A 17,203-nucleotide genomic window follows, 5' to 3' on the forward strand; every position below is an offset into this window, starting at 1 on the left:
TCATCTCCAAAAGTGGTAGCTTCCCCCAAAACTCAAGTTTTTGAGTCAGGAGTCAGTGTCTGTCTCAAGACATACACTACATGTCACCAAGTAAGGTCATAAAGTAAAGTTAGTCCCATAAAGGCTTCTATATACCTTTTGGATCCTCTAGATAATATTGACCACAATTGGTACTGTTTGAATTTCTACCAAGACAGGCAACCTCTCATGGAAGGGTGCCCTGATTCTCAGCCTGTTCAGTTGGGAGCCCCATACAGGGACAAAGTACAGGAGGGAGCTGAAGGTTTCACAACCAAATCTGCACCCTTAGGACATAAGTCTGGCATGTCTTGCAGGGAGATAAAGAGCAACACATATGAAACTTCTACCCATTTCCCTTGTTTTCTACAGAACCAATCTAATTAATTATAAAACAATATTAAAATTGAGAGATCCTTCAACTGGCCATTATTCCCCTTCTTTCAAAGGATACTGTGGCTATTTAGTGTCACAGAAGTTCAGGCATGTATTTTTTAAAGTCTAGGGATCAAACTTGCCCCGGTTTTTTGTTTTTTTGTTTTTTTGTTTTTTTTAATACATTTTAAAGGAGTGGTTCTGGAACAGATAGCTCCCATCTGTAAAAGAGAAAAAAAGTGGCATCCACAACCGTGACTTCTTTCCACTGGAGGTGTCCTCCCTGCTCTAGATGAGGGTGTAGACAGACTTTCCACTGAAGCTTTCCTTCCCTCATCGGACTTAGTCTGTCCCTTACCGACACAGGCACCTTACTTGTCCCTCCTAGTTCTACCACTGAGGCTGGGTGGAGATGCACCAGGGTTAGACCTGATGGCATCCCAAATTGACTTAGTTCCATACCACCAAGACCTTTATTTGATTTGTCCTTTTCTTCTGATGCCACCTGGGATGGAGTAGTGTAGCTTTTTGAAATGCCTCCCAAGCTAGGACTACTAGGGGAAGCATACACATTACATGTGCCTGTGCACATTCCCAAGTATAGTCCTGACTGCAGTAGAAATGGTGAGTCATAAAGGGATAAACAACAACCAAATGTCCCTTCTGAGTTGTCACCATGCCAGTATATGTGATAGCAAAAGAATTGGCCAGCAAGGAAAAAGTGATTTTTGTCCTCAAGTTACTAGGGCCAATCCTCCCAGGCCATTTCCACAGATTATACAAAAGGAGCATCAAGGAAGTTGAGACAAAAGCCATCAGGGAGCCTTCTCTGGTCTGCTAAGAGCTAGCACTACCAAAAGAAGAAGCCCGGTGTTCACATCTTGAAATTCCTAGTCTGTGTCCTCAAAAACCTCATGGTCACCAGCACAGATCAGAGGCACAGCCATGACAAAGACTCACTTTCAGGTCACTGGGCCCTGAGGCAGGCAGTCAAGAGAGTGACCTCTAGCCTGAGAGACATTCCTGGAGCTAGCACTCCGCCTTGCTCCCAAACATGCTCTTGTAACTTTCTGCTCCTAGCAAGGCTAGGCGTTGCCATACTTGGGATCTAAATAAAAGCACATAGTAACAGCATGGATCACAAGTCCCTTGAAAGTCTATGATGTGATAGATTAGGTTAGTAGTTCTAATTCCCCAAGCAATTACGAAATGGTCAGAGACCAGGAAAAGGTGACCGAGAAAGGAAAGTTCAGTCCACATGCTTTGCCCATCTCTGCTCACCCTCCTCGCAGGGACATTGGGTGTCTCTTGGCATTGGCAGGTCAGTATAAACCCCCAACAAGGCTTCCCTTTGGGGGGCTGCCTTCAGTCATTACGAGGCACAGCAAAACCACAGAGCAGGGCTCATCACTTGCTTCGTGCCGGGCATGTCATTCGTTGACACAAGCACACAGAAGAATTAGTAAAGTAAAGCAGAAAATGTGTATACTGAGAAAACAGAGAGTCTAGAGCTCTGAGTGTTCTTACCTTGTCCTGAAGATCCCCAACGAGCCCCCAAGATGATAGTTTGCTTACAGTGAACAGCGTCGGATTCGTGATCTTCAAAGTAGAAGTTTTAGCTTCGGGACCAGGGACCAGGCTTGATCACTCAAGAGCTTTTGTGTAGCAGAGTTTTATTAAAGTATAAAAAGGGACAGAGAAAGCTTCTGACACAGACATCAGAGGAGGATGGACTATGTCCCCCTCGCTAGTCTAAGCAAGGGAGTTATATACTTTTTTAATTAGTTATTACAATAAATCAGAAGAATGTCTCAAGGTTGTAAAGATCTTACTAGACCCACTCCCATAATTTACATTTTAAGATAACAGGATTAACCAGAAGGTTTTCAGGAAGGAGAAACTGTCCTCAAGCAGGACACATTGTTGTTATATAATCCTTAGTACAGAGTTTAAACTGAACTGTTCCTTGTGTAATCATCAATTCAGGGCTTAAAGAAAAACATGTTTTATGTGACTAAGATTAAGGAATATAGAGAAAAAAAAAAGATGTCTGTCCTTTCCTCCTTGAGAATTCCAGACCCCTATCTCCACTTCAAGAGCCCCAGACCCCTTTCTCCTCGTAGGGGACCCTGGACTTCTTATCAGCCTGCCTAGGAATTGACTCTCTCAGTAGTTCCTCAATTAACGTTTATTGTATAAGTACTTCCTCCTCTCTTTCCCAAGTGCGTGGATGCCTGCAGAAAACAGAGGTACAGCAAATGACAGCAAAGCTTGCTTGAGGGTCCATCAAAGTCTGAGAGGAGGGTCCTTCCTCCAGGACTGACATTACTGACATTATTTTGGGCCTGATGATATCACAGGACAGCAGCAAACCCTAACCTGCCAAAGTCCTTCACCCAGTCAGGCCCCATTGTATTCTCCTTGCAGACAGAACTGTATTTCCATAAATAGTGCATTGTGTTCCCTCGGGTTGCAATTTCATTAGTATTACCCAAGTTCTGTCATAGTAATAAATTTGGAGCACAATGTCCACATGTCAGGCCCTTTCAAATGCTTTGATTAAGGAGGATTTGAGAGTCATTTTTTTTTCTTGTTATTCCTTTTCTGCTCCTGTCGTGGCACCAAAGTTGGCTGGATCCTGGGAAGTAGACAGGTTATCAGTGCCCTGCCTCTTTCCTGGGCCCCAGAAGCTCAGAGAACCTGTGTGCATCAAGGAGCACCAGACCCCGGGACTCCAGGCCAGCAGTACCAGGACACATTGCACCCAATATGGGCTTGAGACACAAGTCACATTTCCCAGACAATCTGTCTGTTGTGACCCACATGATCAGAACAAGGAGCTCTACCTGGCAATGATCTTGGAGATGGCATCCTTCTAGCCCATGGGAAGGGTGTGGTAAAGACTAAGAGGAGACAAGGATGCTGAAATGTCCCGAAAAGCTTTGCCCATTTCCCCCCAATTCCAGAAGAAGGCTGTAGATTCCTGGGCATTTGTTTTCCTAAGTCAGTCTTCCAGGCCCCTCAGAGTTTGCCCCACCATCCCAGGAGGAAAACCTAAGGAGGGTAGCCAGCCAAGGAAAAAGAGAGCTCTGCCAGACAAACTCATCAGTCTGCCCTCAGGCTCTGAAGGCATGAAATGGAAATGGATGGTATCCAGTGAGCCTGCTTGGGTTTTATTATTCCGAAACACGCTGGACACAGATTAACTCTCTCTGCCTGGTGTCTAGCTCTATTTCCTTCTCTTTCTTCTGCTAGGGCACGGCAACAAGACGCTCAGTGATGAATTCACCAGACAGCACTCTGTCTCCTTCACAAGTCCTCAACACGACTCTCTCATCCCTTCTGGACGGAAATGTTCCACCTCAGAGTCGTGCCCTTCATCGAATCAACCCAGATACACTCTTTCAATGCTGCCTCCAACAGCCAAGCTCCACTCGCAGGGAGGAGCGAGCCGGGCAGAGTGGCTATTCCTCTCTGTGCAGGGGCGGGCCGTATCTATCAATCTCAAGGCAGTGCTTCCCATCCCGAACGGGTTTCCATCCACTTTACAATAAGGCAGGCAGTTTCTCTCTGGCAATGTTTAGCTGCTTTGCTTCCAGCACCTCCAGGAACCCTGGCAGGAGGTGGGCAACCTACAATGAGTGATGATATTGGCTTCCTCCAAGCTGTAGCTGAGGGAAGTCTCACTAAATACTCCAGACACCATCTGTCCAGTGCACAGAGGCCCAGGAAGTAGACAGCTCATCCTGCGAAGCAACCATGGTGGCACAAATGTTCATTTGAATAAGGACAGAAAACCACCCAAGTCCTCCTCTTCTAACAATAAACCCTCCTAAGTCATTAAGCACATTTATCAGTCTTAGTTCCTCCATCTGTTAAATGGGATGACTCCTTACTGAAAGAATAGCATTCTCCCTCTTTTTTCTCATGTTAATCATACACTATATCCTTTGACTTCTTTTAACATGTGCAATACCTTCTCTTTCAAAGTAGCATGTTACAGCAAAAAAAGCAGACAGGCTACAAGAGAGTACCAGCTCAGCTCTTTGCTGTCTGACCTTGAGCAAGTTGTTTTACTTCTTTATGTCTTAGTTTTCTCATTTGTAAAATGAGGATTAGCACTGTCTACCTGGAGCAAATAAGATAATGGTTTGAAATGGCTTAACATGTGTATTCCAAAAGTGGTAGCCACCCCTGCTGTTACTAACGACCATTAGGAACTCACAGGACATAAATGTCCATCCCCTTTCATGCCTAGCCCAGCATTGGCATACAGCAGAAACTCAGTAAATATTTGCTAATTGATACAGTTTTGAGCTTCAAAACAGCAGAGAACTGTATCCACTAATGGTGTCATTCTTGCCGAATGATTTCATAACCCCATTAGTTTGAGAGCTAAATGGAGCTAAAAATGTTCACGTCAAGAAGTGTAGTATCCAGGCCACTAAAACATTTGATTTTTCTCCTTTCTCCATCAAGTGCCGACATGTGAGTGATCATCTCTCCTCTCCATTTTGATGTCTGTCTTGACTCGAAAGCCATTCTGGGAATGAGCTGATGACACCCAAAATGTAGCCTATTAACACATCTTCCTTTCAGAAGTGGCTGCTATTTTACAAAATGCCTTTGGGTGCGTTGCGGAGAAAATGCCTGAGACGAAGGAATCTGGGCTTTGATCAGAACTGTTTTCCTTTCTACTGTCTTTAGACACTGCAGGAAGTTGACTCTCACAACAGATTGACACAGTTATCCTTGATTCTCAGGAAAATCGATTGAAACATTGTCTCTACATTTCTGGTCCAAAACACTGTTCCTGAGACTGGCAGGTGCTTACATGGCAGAAGCACCCATGTACTGGCCTGTGTGCTCATACAGCTAAGATCACTTTGAAACTGAGACTTTGACCATATCTAAAGGATTGACCTTTTTTTCGGGCCCTCCATATCCCTGATCTGTGAAGCGAGAGCCACTTTGCCACTTGCTGCAGGTCCACCCCTACTCTAGCCTCTAAGACTGATCCTGTCCCCAGGCAGGGAGGAGTACACGTTCCCTAACTCAGCATCGGGTCACTGCTTCTGCAATCCCCATCCTAACAACATTCATTAAATCACGTAGTCTGTAAGCAGTTGCATTATGTCATTTGCTCTTATTATAGGGTAGGTGATGGTAGAATTTACACTTTACTTGTGAAGACACTGAAGGTTTCATGGACATTAGATCTTTTGTCCAGCTCCCTTAGCAGGAAGTATGGGAGCCAATGGTCAGGATGGAAGCTCTGCATTTAACCCCTTACGTGCTGCGGTCTCCCAGAGCTGCCTCTGGTTGTTCTTTCACCATGTCTACCCAATACTGTAGCCTTCTCTAGGACTAGGACTTCTTCTCTTGTTCCTTTTTTACTTAAATTTATTTTTTCACTCTTTAAGTTATATTAATTAGAGGATGATTACTTTACAATATTGTGATGGCTTTTGTCATACATCAACCTAAATCGGCCATAGACATACATGTGTCCCCTCCCTCCTGAATCCCCCTCCCACCTCCATCCCAAACCCATCCCTCCAGGTTGTCCCAGAGCACTGGCTTTGGATGCTCTGTGTCATATATCAAAGTCCCACTGGCTATCTATTTTACATATGGTAATGTATATGTTTCAATGCTAGTCTTTCAAATCATCCCAAGACAAATTCATTTTTATTTGTTTATTTTTTGGCCAAGCTACATGGGCATGTAGGATCTTAGTTCCCCAACCAGGGATCAAATCCATGTCCCCTGCAATAGAAGCACTGATTCTTAACCACTGGACCATCAGCAAACTTCCCAGAACTAGACTTCTTGATCTTGAAGTCTATATAGAGCTTTAACCGGCTTGTGAATTGATTGTAGGTGACTTGGGGAAGGGTAGGTCTTCATAAGAAGTGAGTAGTTTTGGGGGTAGGAGTGGGGGGTTGAGAAAGCATGCCAGGTAGCAAGGCAGCGAGAATAAAGAATAAAAGCAAAAGGAACACAGTCACTGGGAGACCTGCAAGTCTCGCATGGAGCCAGTCTTTCCACAGTTGCCATCCTAATGACATCCTGAATGGCCAGGACCACAATATCCAGATGAGAGAGATGGGCAAGGCCTGGCCACTAGGATAGTAGGCCACCTGAAGAGGAGCCAGAGGTGGTCTACGTGAAAAGGGACACACAGCCACAGGGCAAAGTTCAAGGTCAGACTAGAAGTGAAGAAAACTGGCTTAAGATAAAATCTATATTATGTCCAAAAGCTCAACATGAAGCCAGGACACAGTGTGTCTGTCCAGGTCAAGATCAGCTGAGCAAACTGCTAGATGGCAATAAGTTCCTGGCAGGCAGGCCATGCTTGGTAGAGATACGGGTGGCCAGTGTCAGCATCCAGGCCAGCATTCAGTAAATTATGCTATTCAGAACATGGCCTGGGACTCAAGGGCTTCTCAGTTGGCGCTAGTGGTAAAGAACCCACCTGCCAATGCAGGAGACATAAGGTACATGGTTTTAATCCCTGGACTGGAAAGATCCCCTGGAGAAGGACATGGCAACCCACTCCAGTATTCTTGCCTGGGAAATCCCATGGATAGGGGAGCCTGGGGGGCGGCAGGCCATAGGATCACAGAGTCAGATGCAACTGAAGTGACTTAACAGGCATGCACGCACGCACCTTGGACACAATATTACCTCTGCAGAACTCCTGACAGTAACACATAACCTGAATCTAATTATAAGGAAACATCAGACAATCTTAAATTGAGAGAAATTCTATAAAAATAATCAGCCTCCACTATTCAGAATTTTCAAGGTCAAGAAAGACAAAAACAGCTGAACAATTGCTCCAGATCACGGGAGACACAAAGGACACAGTATAAAATACAAGCCTGATCTTGGATAAGATCCTGGTCCAAGGGGAAGAGTTGCTATAAAGGACAGTACAATTGAACATTTTTGAATATGACCTATATTAGATAATAGTATTGTCTCAATGCTAAATTTCTTGATTTGGATAAATGTAAGAGAATATCTTATTTCTTAGGGATTTAAGGCTAGAGGACACATTGTTACCAACTTAAGTACTTCAGGAAAAAAATATATATCATATATAAATATTAAGAGAAACAATAATAGAGCCAGTAGGGCAAAATATAAATATTTGCTAAATTTGAATTTGGCTACAGAAGAGTCAGAAATGCAGTACTTGGATGCAATCTCAAAAACGACAGAATGATCTCTGTTCGCTTTCAAGGCAAACCGTTCAATATCACGGTAATCCAAATCTATGCCCCGACCAGTAACGCCGAAGAAGCTGAAGTTGAACAATTCTATGAAGACCTACAAGACCTTCTAGAACTAACACCCAAAAAAGATGTCCTTTTCATTATAGGGGACTGGAATGCAAAAGTAGGAAGTCAAGAAACACCTGGCGTAACAGGCAGGTTTGGCCTTGGAGTACAGAATGAAGCAGGGCAAAGGCTAATAGAGTTTTGCCACGAGAACGCACTGGTAATAGCAAACACCCTATTCCAACAACACAAGAGAAGACTCTACACGTGGACATCACCAGATGGTCAACACCGAAATCACATTGATTATATTCTTTGCAGCCAAAGATGGAGAAGCTCTATACAGTCAGCAAAAACAAGACCGGGAGCAGACTGTGGCTCAGATCATGAACTGCTTATTGCCAAATTCAGACTTAAATTGAAGAAAGTAGGGAAAACCACTAGACCATTCAGGTATGACCTAGATCAAATCCCTTATGAGTATACAGTGGAAGTGAAAAATAGATTTAAGGGACTAGACCTGATAGACAGAATGCCTGATGAACTATGGACAGAGGTTCGTGACATTGTACAGGAGACAGGGATCAAGAAAATCCCCATGGAAAAGAAATGCAAAAAAGCAAAATGGCTGTCTGAGGAGGCCTTACAGATAGCTGGGAAGAGAAGAGAAGCGAAAAGCAAAGGAGAAAAGGAAAGATATTCTCATCTGAATGCAGAGTTCCAAAGAATAGCAAGGAGAGATAAGAAAGCCTTCCTCAGCAATCAGTGCAAACAAATAGAGGAAAACAACAGATTGGGAAAGACTAGAGACCTCTTCAAGAAAATTAGAGATACCAAGGGAACATTTCACGCAAAGATAGGCTCGATAAAGGACAGAAATGGTATGGACCTAACAGAAGCAGAAGATATTAAGAAGAGGTGGCAAGAATACACAGAAGAACTGTACAAAAAAGATCTTCACGACACAGATAATCACGATGGTGTGATCACTCACCTAGAGCCAGACATCTTGGAATGTGAAGTCAAGTGGGCCTTAGAAAGCATTACTACGAACAAAGCTAGTGGAGGTGATGGAATTCCAGTTGAGCTATTTCAAATCCTCAAAGGTGATGCTGTGAAAGTGCTGCACTCGATATGCCAGGAAATTTGGAAAACTCAGCAGTGGCCACAGGACTGGAAGAGGTCAGTCTTCGTTCCAATCCCAAAGAAAGGAAATGACAAAGAATGCTCAAACTACCGCACAATTGCACTCATCTCACATGCTAGTAAAGTAATGCTCAAAATTCTCCAAGCCAGGCTTCAGCAATACGTGAACTGTGAACTTCCAGATGTTCAAGCTGGTTTTAGAAAAGGCAGAGGAACCAGAGATCAAATTGCCAATATCCGCTGGATCATCGAAAAAGCAAGAGAGTTCCAGAAAAACATCTATTTCTGCTTTATTGACTATGCCAAAGCCTTTGGCTGTGTGGATCACAATAAACTGTGGAAAATTCTGAAAGAGATGGGAATACCAGACCATCTGACCTGTCTCTTGAGAAACCTGTATGCAGGTCAGGAAGCAACAGTCAGAACTGGACATGGAACAACAGACTGGTTCCAAATAGGAAAAGGAGTACGTCAAGGCTGTATATTGTCACCCTGCTTATTTAACTTATATGCAGAGTACATCATGAGAAACGCTGGGCTGGAAGAAACACAAGCTGGAATCAAGATTGCCGGGAGAAATATCAATAACCTCAGATATGCGGATGACACCACCCTTATGGCAGAAAGTGAAGAAGAACTAAAGAGCCTCTTGATGAAGGTGAAGGAGGAGAGTGAAAAAGTTGGCTTAAAGCTCAACGTTCAGAAAACTAAGATCATGGCATCTGGTCCCATCACTCCATGGGAAATAGATGAGGAAACAGTGGAAACAGTGTCAGACTTTACTTTTTTGGGCTCCAGAGTCACTGCTGATGGTGACTGCAGCCATGAAATTAAAAGGCGCTTACTCCTTGGAAGGAAGGTTATGGCCAACCTAGATAGCATGTTTAAAAGCAGAGACATTACTTTGCCAACAAAAGTCCGTCTAGTCAAGGCTATGGTTTTTCCAGTGGTCATGTATGGATGTGAGAGTTGGATGGTGAAGAAAGCTGAGCGCCGCAGAATTGATGCTTTTGAACTGTGGTGTTGGGGAAGACTCTTGAGAGTCCCTTGGACTGCAAGGAGATCCAATCAATCCCTCCTAAAAGAGATCAATCCTGGGTGTTCATTGGAAGGTCTGATGTTGAAGCTGAAGCTCCAATACTTTGGCCACCTCATACGAAGGGTTGACTCATTGGAAAAGACCCTAATGCTGGGTAGGATTGGGGGCGGGAGGAGAAGGGGACGACAGAGGATGAGATGGTTGGATGGCATCACCGACTCGATGAACATGGGTTTGGGTGGACTCTGGGAGTTGGTGATGGACAGAGAGGCCTGGCGTGCTGCAATTCATGGGGTCGCAGAGAGTCGGACACGACTGAGCGACTGAACTGAACTGAACTGATGTAGCCTTTCTGGTACAATACTTAGAATTTTTAAAATTTTTAAAATAATATTAAAATAATCTTCAGTTCCAGAAAATAAAATTAAAAAGACTTAAAATATATACTAAAAAGAAAAAAATAATTGGGTCTTTAACTAGTAATTAATTAAAATGACAGAGTCTCAGATTTCATACCAGACTCAGAATCAAAACTTACATTTTGGTAAGATCCCCATGTAATTTATCAAGCCAGTCATCCCTAAAGGAAATCAACTTGATATTCATTGGAAGGGCTGATGCTGAAGCTGAAGCTCCAATACTTTAGCCACCTAATGGGAAGAGCCAACTCATTAGAAAAGACCCTGATGCTGGGAAAGATTGAAGGCAGGAGGAGAAGGGGGCAGCAAAGGATGAGGTGGTTGGATGGCATCACTGATCAATGGACATGAGTTTGACCAAACTCTGGGAGACAGTGAAGGACAGGGAAGTCTGGCGTGCTGCAGTCGATGGCGTCAAAAAGAGTCAGACACAACTTAGCAACTGAACAACAACTACCATGTGATTTATGTTCACATACATGTTTGGGAGCTTCACCACTTCCTCAGCTGGGCACCTGGTCCTGGCTTTCAGATATCTCACAAGTTATCTCCAAGCTATGTCCCAAACTCCTGTTCATCCCTGAAAACCCAATTCAGAAGTCATCTTGTCTATTAAAGTGTTTCTTACCCCTGCCTATGGCTCTCTTCCAGAATAATATACTGTATTCAGTGTTTTTCAAGGAAAATGGATTGTGTCCCCCTTTTCACATTATATTGGAATTCAGTGTCATTTTCCTATTAGACTAAGATAATTATTCTTTGTGTGCCCTCTGCACTGAGTCAGGCAAATGCTAATGCTCAAGAAACATTTGTGTGAATGAATGAATACGTATTTGAATGAATAAATTCAACTCTGTGTTGTCGACGCCATACCATATGGATGGCTCCAGGAATATACTGCTGAAGCCTCAGAAGAATAAGAGGTAATTTAGGTTTGAGCAGGCACTGGGGTCTCTCACCAGCAGGGAACATAAACAAAGGAGTTGGTTGGAAAAGGAATCACAGCACGTAGCTATCCAGCCTCTAAGCCAGGGTTGTTCCTATGAAACACAAAAACAATGCATTTCAAGTTTCCTCACAATTCTTAGCAGTTGTATAAATTGCCAATGTATAAATTACATTATGACCCCGTAATGCATTGTTATAGCAACAATTCTTTGGTAATGTCTACAAGATGTGTGGGTGGTACGAACATACAATAAATAACAAAATATCAATTTAGGCCATACAATCGTGATTCCTAAGAATAAAGAAGAAAAGGCCAAGGAGACACATACTAGGGCAGATTTGTTTGAAAGCACATGATCTTGCTATTCTAAAAGCTCTGTGCCTTTAAGAGGCACACTTTCTCTCACTCTGACAGGTGCAGGTGGGAACACAGGACAGAACATCAGGAAGCTCACGTGACTTAAAGGAAAGGAGAGCCTTTGCTTTGGGAGGCATGATCTCCCCCACTTGCCTTCAAATGCACAATAAGGATTTATAATGGGCTGTTTCCATCCAAGAACTAAAAAGCAAATTTAAAAGGACCTACTAGTTACAATCCAGCAGCCCCAGTGTTCTCAGTGAAAGGATACTTTCGGATATCAAACCAAAGCATCCTGGACAATGTAAGGCTGTGTGGACCCCAGTCTTTCAATACAGACAAGACCTGCTACCACAGTACTTGCAGAAGAGATGGTGCGTTTTAAATCAACATGGGACTTTTTAAGAATTCCCCCAGGAGCAGGGTTTTGCCAAAAAAACCTAGAGCTTAATTTAATGAAGGTGAAAAGTTTAAGGAAGAAATATAATAAAAGGAAAGTCCTGAAAGAACAGAGGCAACTTGGAGCAGGAACATGTGTCCCGCTAGTTGAAATGTATCAGCAAAGGCGGTGAGCAGATTCAAGTCATTATGAGGCCCTGAGCATCTCTGGGGATTTTCAGCGAGACTCTCCTCTGGTGGCTACACATGCCGGAAGCTTTTCAAATGTGCACAGAAGAGTCATGTAGAATTGTTTGAGGAAGTTTATTTATTTTAATGCCTAGTGTGGGCTAGAAAACTTCAGAGGCATGAAAAATACCTTTGTCTTGCAGATATAAAGGCACAGAGAACCAGTGATCTTGTCTGCCCACCATCCCCATCCTCCAAATTGAGTGATGCCATGACAGTCCTTTAGAAATCTGTCTCTTTGTTTGCAGAGCAATCAAATCACCTATCCTTGTGTGGCTTCCTACTTACTCTCTGAATCTTCAGGCCCTGCTGCCTTGCCCACAGCCAGTACCATTTGAATCTGCTGGCTTCCTATAGATTTTTTTTACTTCAATCCCCTCCTTCAGTACAAAGTCCACCTTCACTCAAGATGTGCCTTCAAATTCTTTTGGTTCCCACTGTAGCAACCAAGGGCCCATGCACCCAGCTCCTTTGAAAGCTCCGGCTCCTAGAGCACCAGCCGAGAGAGTACAGGTTCCTCATATATAAAGGGACCAAGATTTAAATCCAGATGTCTAACTCCAAAGTCCAGGCTCATTCTTCTGTTCTGTGAAGCTTCTGCATAGTGGGCAGACTTTGTCTCCGGACATAAAACAAGAGAGTCAATAATGCCGAGAAAGTCACACAGCATACAGATTCCAGTGAAGATATCCAGTGATACCTTAAATTTGAACTCCAGTAGCTAAAGATGCATGTCTGGTAGAATGTTCATGATCAAAAATATGAGATATAACAAATGCTGGCGTGGATGTGGAGAAAACACTTGTGCACTGTTTCTGGGAATGTTAATTAGTATATCCACTGTGAAAAGCTAGAGGTTATAGAGGTTCCTCAAAAAATTAAAAACAGAACTACCATATGATCCAGCAATTCCATTTCTGGGAATATATCCAAAGGAAATGAAGACACTAACTCGAAAAGATATTTGCATCCCCATGTTTCTTGCAGCACTATTTACAATAACCAAGACATGGAAACAACTGAAAGTGTCTGTTGATGCATGAATGAATAAAGAGGCTATGGAATATATATACAATGAAATATTATTCGGCCACAAAAATTAAAGCAATCTTACCATTTTCAACTAGTAGTTGCAAACCATTTCCCAAGTGGCGCTAGAGGTAAAGAACCCACTTGCCAGAGCAGGAGACATAGAGATTCAGGTTCTATCCCTGGGTCAGGAAGATTCCCCAAAGGAGGGAATGGCTATACTACTCCAGGATTCTTGCCTAAAGAATCCCATGGACAGAGGAGTTTTGCAGGCTACAGTCTGTGGGGTGGGGTTACAAAAGAGTCAGACACAACTTAACAACTAACACTTTCTTTTTCATATTGAATGATAGATGTTAATTAAACCAATTTGGTAATTCTTTCACAATATATGAAAATCAAACCACCATGCTGTGCACCTTATACAGTGATATGTGATGATTATTTCTCAATAAAAACAGAAAAAAATGTGTCATTATTTCAATGTTGGCAGGCCTGAAAACTATGCTGAAAATTACCTATAAGCAAATGAATGATATAAACAGAATCAAAGAGAAGAGAGACCCAGGGTGGGTGGGGGAGACTCAGCCTGCTTTCCTGGGTGACGGCAATCTGGAAGGAGCCAGAGGGAGCACTGGATGAATAACAGGGTCCACACTGGAGTCTGATAACCTTACAGAAAGGTCATGAAAAAGAATGAAATCAGGAGCAACTTCTTAACCTATTGCAGTTGGAAAACAGCTTGCAAATATTGTGTATTATTGAAGTATTATTGAAATGTTTTTTTAGTTCCAAGCAGGTAACTGAAGGTTTTGATTTGCACAGTTATCCTCCTGTTCTGAAATATGTATGTGCTCCTATGTGCCTACAGCACTTGTTGGACTGAGAGTCTGATTTAGTCTGCTCGTATCATGCTGTGCCTGGTGCACCGTAATCACCCCATGAATGAGTGGATTAATAAATACACCACAATTTAAATTATATTTGGCTAGTTATGTTTTGTGTTTCATTGTCTTTATGTATGCCACCAGCCTATAAGCTCATGAGGTGAGGGCACATGTCTGATTGTGTTCACCTCCCCAGAGCCACTCAGAGTCACTATTTAAGACAAAAGTTAACTGTGTTATACAGTAAAACCCTCATGACTGAGCCTGGCATTCAAGATGCCAAATAATCAGACCCAATCCAGCCTCACTAACATAATTTTTCATTAATCCATTTTCCAAAGACTGTACTTTGCTTCAGTCAAATTAGTCCTCTCCTTAGTCTCAGAGAATGCCATGGACAGCTTCATTCTAGTCATCTCCAGGCTTTACTATCCCCAGCTAAGAGCCATTTCCCCCTGCATTCTGCCTTGTTTTTGCTGTTCAGTCTCTAAGTCATGCCCAATTCTTAGTGACCCCACGGACTGAAGTACACCAGGCTTCCTTGTCCTTCACTATCTCCCAGAGTTTGCTCAAACTTATGTCTATTGAGTCGGTGATGCAATCCAGCCATCTCATCCTCTGTTGCCTCTTTCTCCACCTATTATCAATCTTTCCCAGCATCAAGGTCTTTTCCAATGAATCTGCTCTTCTCATCAGGTGACCAAAGTATTGGAGCTTCAGCTTCAGCATCAGTCTTTCTAATGAATATTTAAGGTTGATTTCCTTCAGGGTTGACTGGTGTGATCTCTCTGTGGTCCAGGAGACTCTCAAGAGTCTTCTCTAGCACCACAATTCAAACGCATCAAGTCTTTGGCACCCAGCCTTCTTTATGGGCCGACTCTCACATTTGTACATGACTACTGGAAAAACCATGGCTTTGACTATATGGACCTTTGTTGGCAAAGTGATGTCTCTGCTTTTTAATGTACTCTATAGGTTTATTATAGTTTTTCTCCCAAATAGCAACTGTCTTTTAATTTCATGGCTGCTGTCAACCTCCACAGTGATTTCGGAGTCCAAGAAAATAAAATCTGCCACTATTTCCAGTTTTTTCCCATCTATTTGCCATGAAGTGGCATTCTGCCTAGCAAAGCCCTATTCTTCAGGTTTCTCTTCCAATAGCTTCCCAGGACCACTCTTTTCAACACCTTTGCAGCTAAGATCTCTCTGTCTCTTAGTTTAACCTGCCTTGCAAATTCTTTTATCTTTTTTTTAGTGCCCTGGTTTTCTCATTGCTATGGGAAGAAATATGGCAGCAAAAACCACTCCTTATATTTCTTTATACATGACAATACCTGAAATAGAACAAAGCAAAACAACCAGAATTGAATAACTTTGTGGAGTTGGCGATGACAATAATAAAACTACATTTTTGTAATCATAAATTCAGAATGTTTTGCATCTAATATTCAAATTAGACTATATAAGTTACTGTAAATGACTCAGTGGTTCTAAAGAAGGGATAGCAGTTAAGCTAGAAATATTTGTTTAAATATGCATTATTGTTAGTTTGGATTTTTTTTTAAGCTCCACACTCTCCTTTTCTCTTCTTCTCAATGTCAACTGAGGATGTCCTGTGATCTCTCTTCTCTGCGGCTGGGTAATTAAACATATTGAAATGTCTGCATCTATGCTCTCAGATATTTGTCTGCTAAGCTGAAAAGCCTAATTCTTTCAGAATCCACAAATCAAACCCAAGCATTCTCCTGCTCGTATTCTATTTTTCCACAAATACTTTAAGGGACAAATGAAGCTCTATCATCAATAAATGATAATACACTATTTCATGTAAGCCCTCACACAAAGTCTGCAAAAATGATATAAAATACACATCCCTAGTACATATTTAATTTCTTTAAAAAAGAGTGTCTTTGTACTCAAGATATGAAGTGGGCAATTGGAAAGTAAAATACTGGCAGACAGGGAGGAAAACCAATAGGTCAGAACTTGTTTGAGTCACATTCTTTTGTTTTCCAAGGAACTCAATTAAAACCAACTTAGGCAAAATGGGGAAGTCACTGACCGAGACCATAGATAGAGCTTGGTTGGCAGCTAATCTAAGTCGACTTATCCAGAGGCTGGGTGCTGGCTGGGTGCTTGTTCTCACCAGGTTTTTTTACACTCGGTTTCTCCATGATGCTTCACCCATGGCCACTCTCTTTAATGCCAACGTGTAAGGCTGTCTCTTCCCTTAGATCTATTTTAAAAGAAGTTCCAAGAGAAAGATTCTGATTGGCTTGGCACATGACCAGACCCACAGACAGTAGGACTCAGTAGTATACTTGCCCATGGATAGAATTTCAAATCAGTTTCACAGGAGAGAGAGGTGAACTGCTTATAAAAAAAATGATTGACCTCCACTATAAAATTGAAGGAGAGAAAAACTTGCTTTTAATTCACAAGTGTTGTTGGTTAGGATAAAAGAAAAAAGCAGGAAAAGCTTTATAATATTGAATTCTTTCCTTTCCTATAGTGAGCCCCAATACAGAGATGAAGTACTTTGCTGTAATTGGTGAAAAAGCTCAAATCAATATCTGCCATAGCCCCATCACACTGCATTATAATTTTCTATGCACAAGATTGTCTTCCCAATGACAACTGAACTCTTTAAACTCAAGACCCTGTTATATCTTTACTTCTGAGGCCAAGGTCAGCACAAGCCTACAGTAGAGGATTTTCTACAAATGTGTAGGAAGGAAAGAAAAAGGAGGAGAGGGAGAGAAGAGATCCTTACTCAAGTTGCTTAGCATCCAGTGAAAAATCAGACACAAGGTAAGCAAATACAACTCAAGACAGAATAATCAGTACTAAGTAGAATTATAAAAAAGCATCCCTTGTTAATTTGTTGTTGTTTACCTGTTAAGTTGTGTTTGACTCTTTGTGACCTCCATGGACTGCAGCCGGCCAGGCTCCTCTGTCCACGGGATTTCCCAGGCAAAAATTTCCCAGGAAGGCCATTTCCTCCCCCTAGGAATCTTCCTGACTCAGGGATCAAACTTGCATCCCCTGCATTGGCGGGCAGATTACTC

General features: G+C 42.4%; 1 long non-coding RNA gene across 1 annotated transcript in view; it reads right to left on the minus strand.

Moving 5' to 3' along the window:
* The window catches only part of LOC145522321 (uncharacterized), a 174,419-nt gene that overhangs the window by 61,826 nt on the left and 95,390 nt on the right, over positions 1-17,203 (minus strand). The window lies entirely within an intron of this gene.

Source organism: Giraffa tippelskirchi, chromosome 10, assembly GCF_054371585.1.
Source record: "Giraffa tippelskirchi isolate mGirTip1 chromosome 10, T2T-mGirTip1v1.2.pri, whole genome shotgun sequence".
NCBI classification, from domain to species: Eukaryota; Metazoa; Chordata; class Mammalia; order Artiodactyla; family Giraffidae; genus Giraffa; species Giraffa tippelskirchi.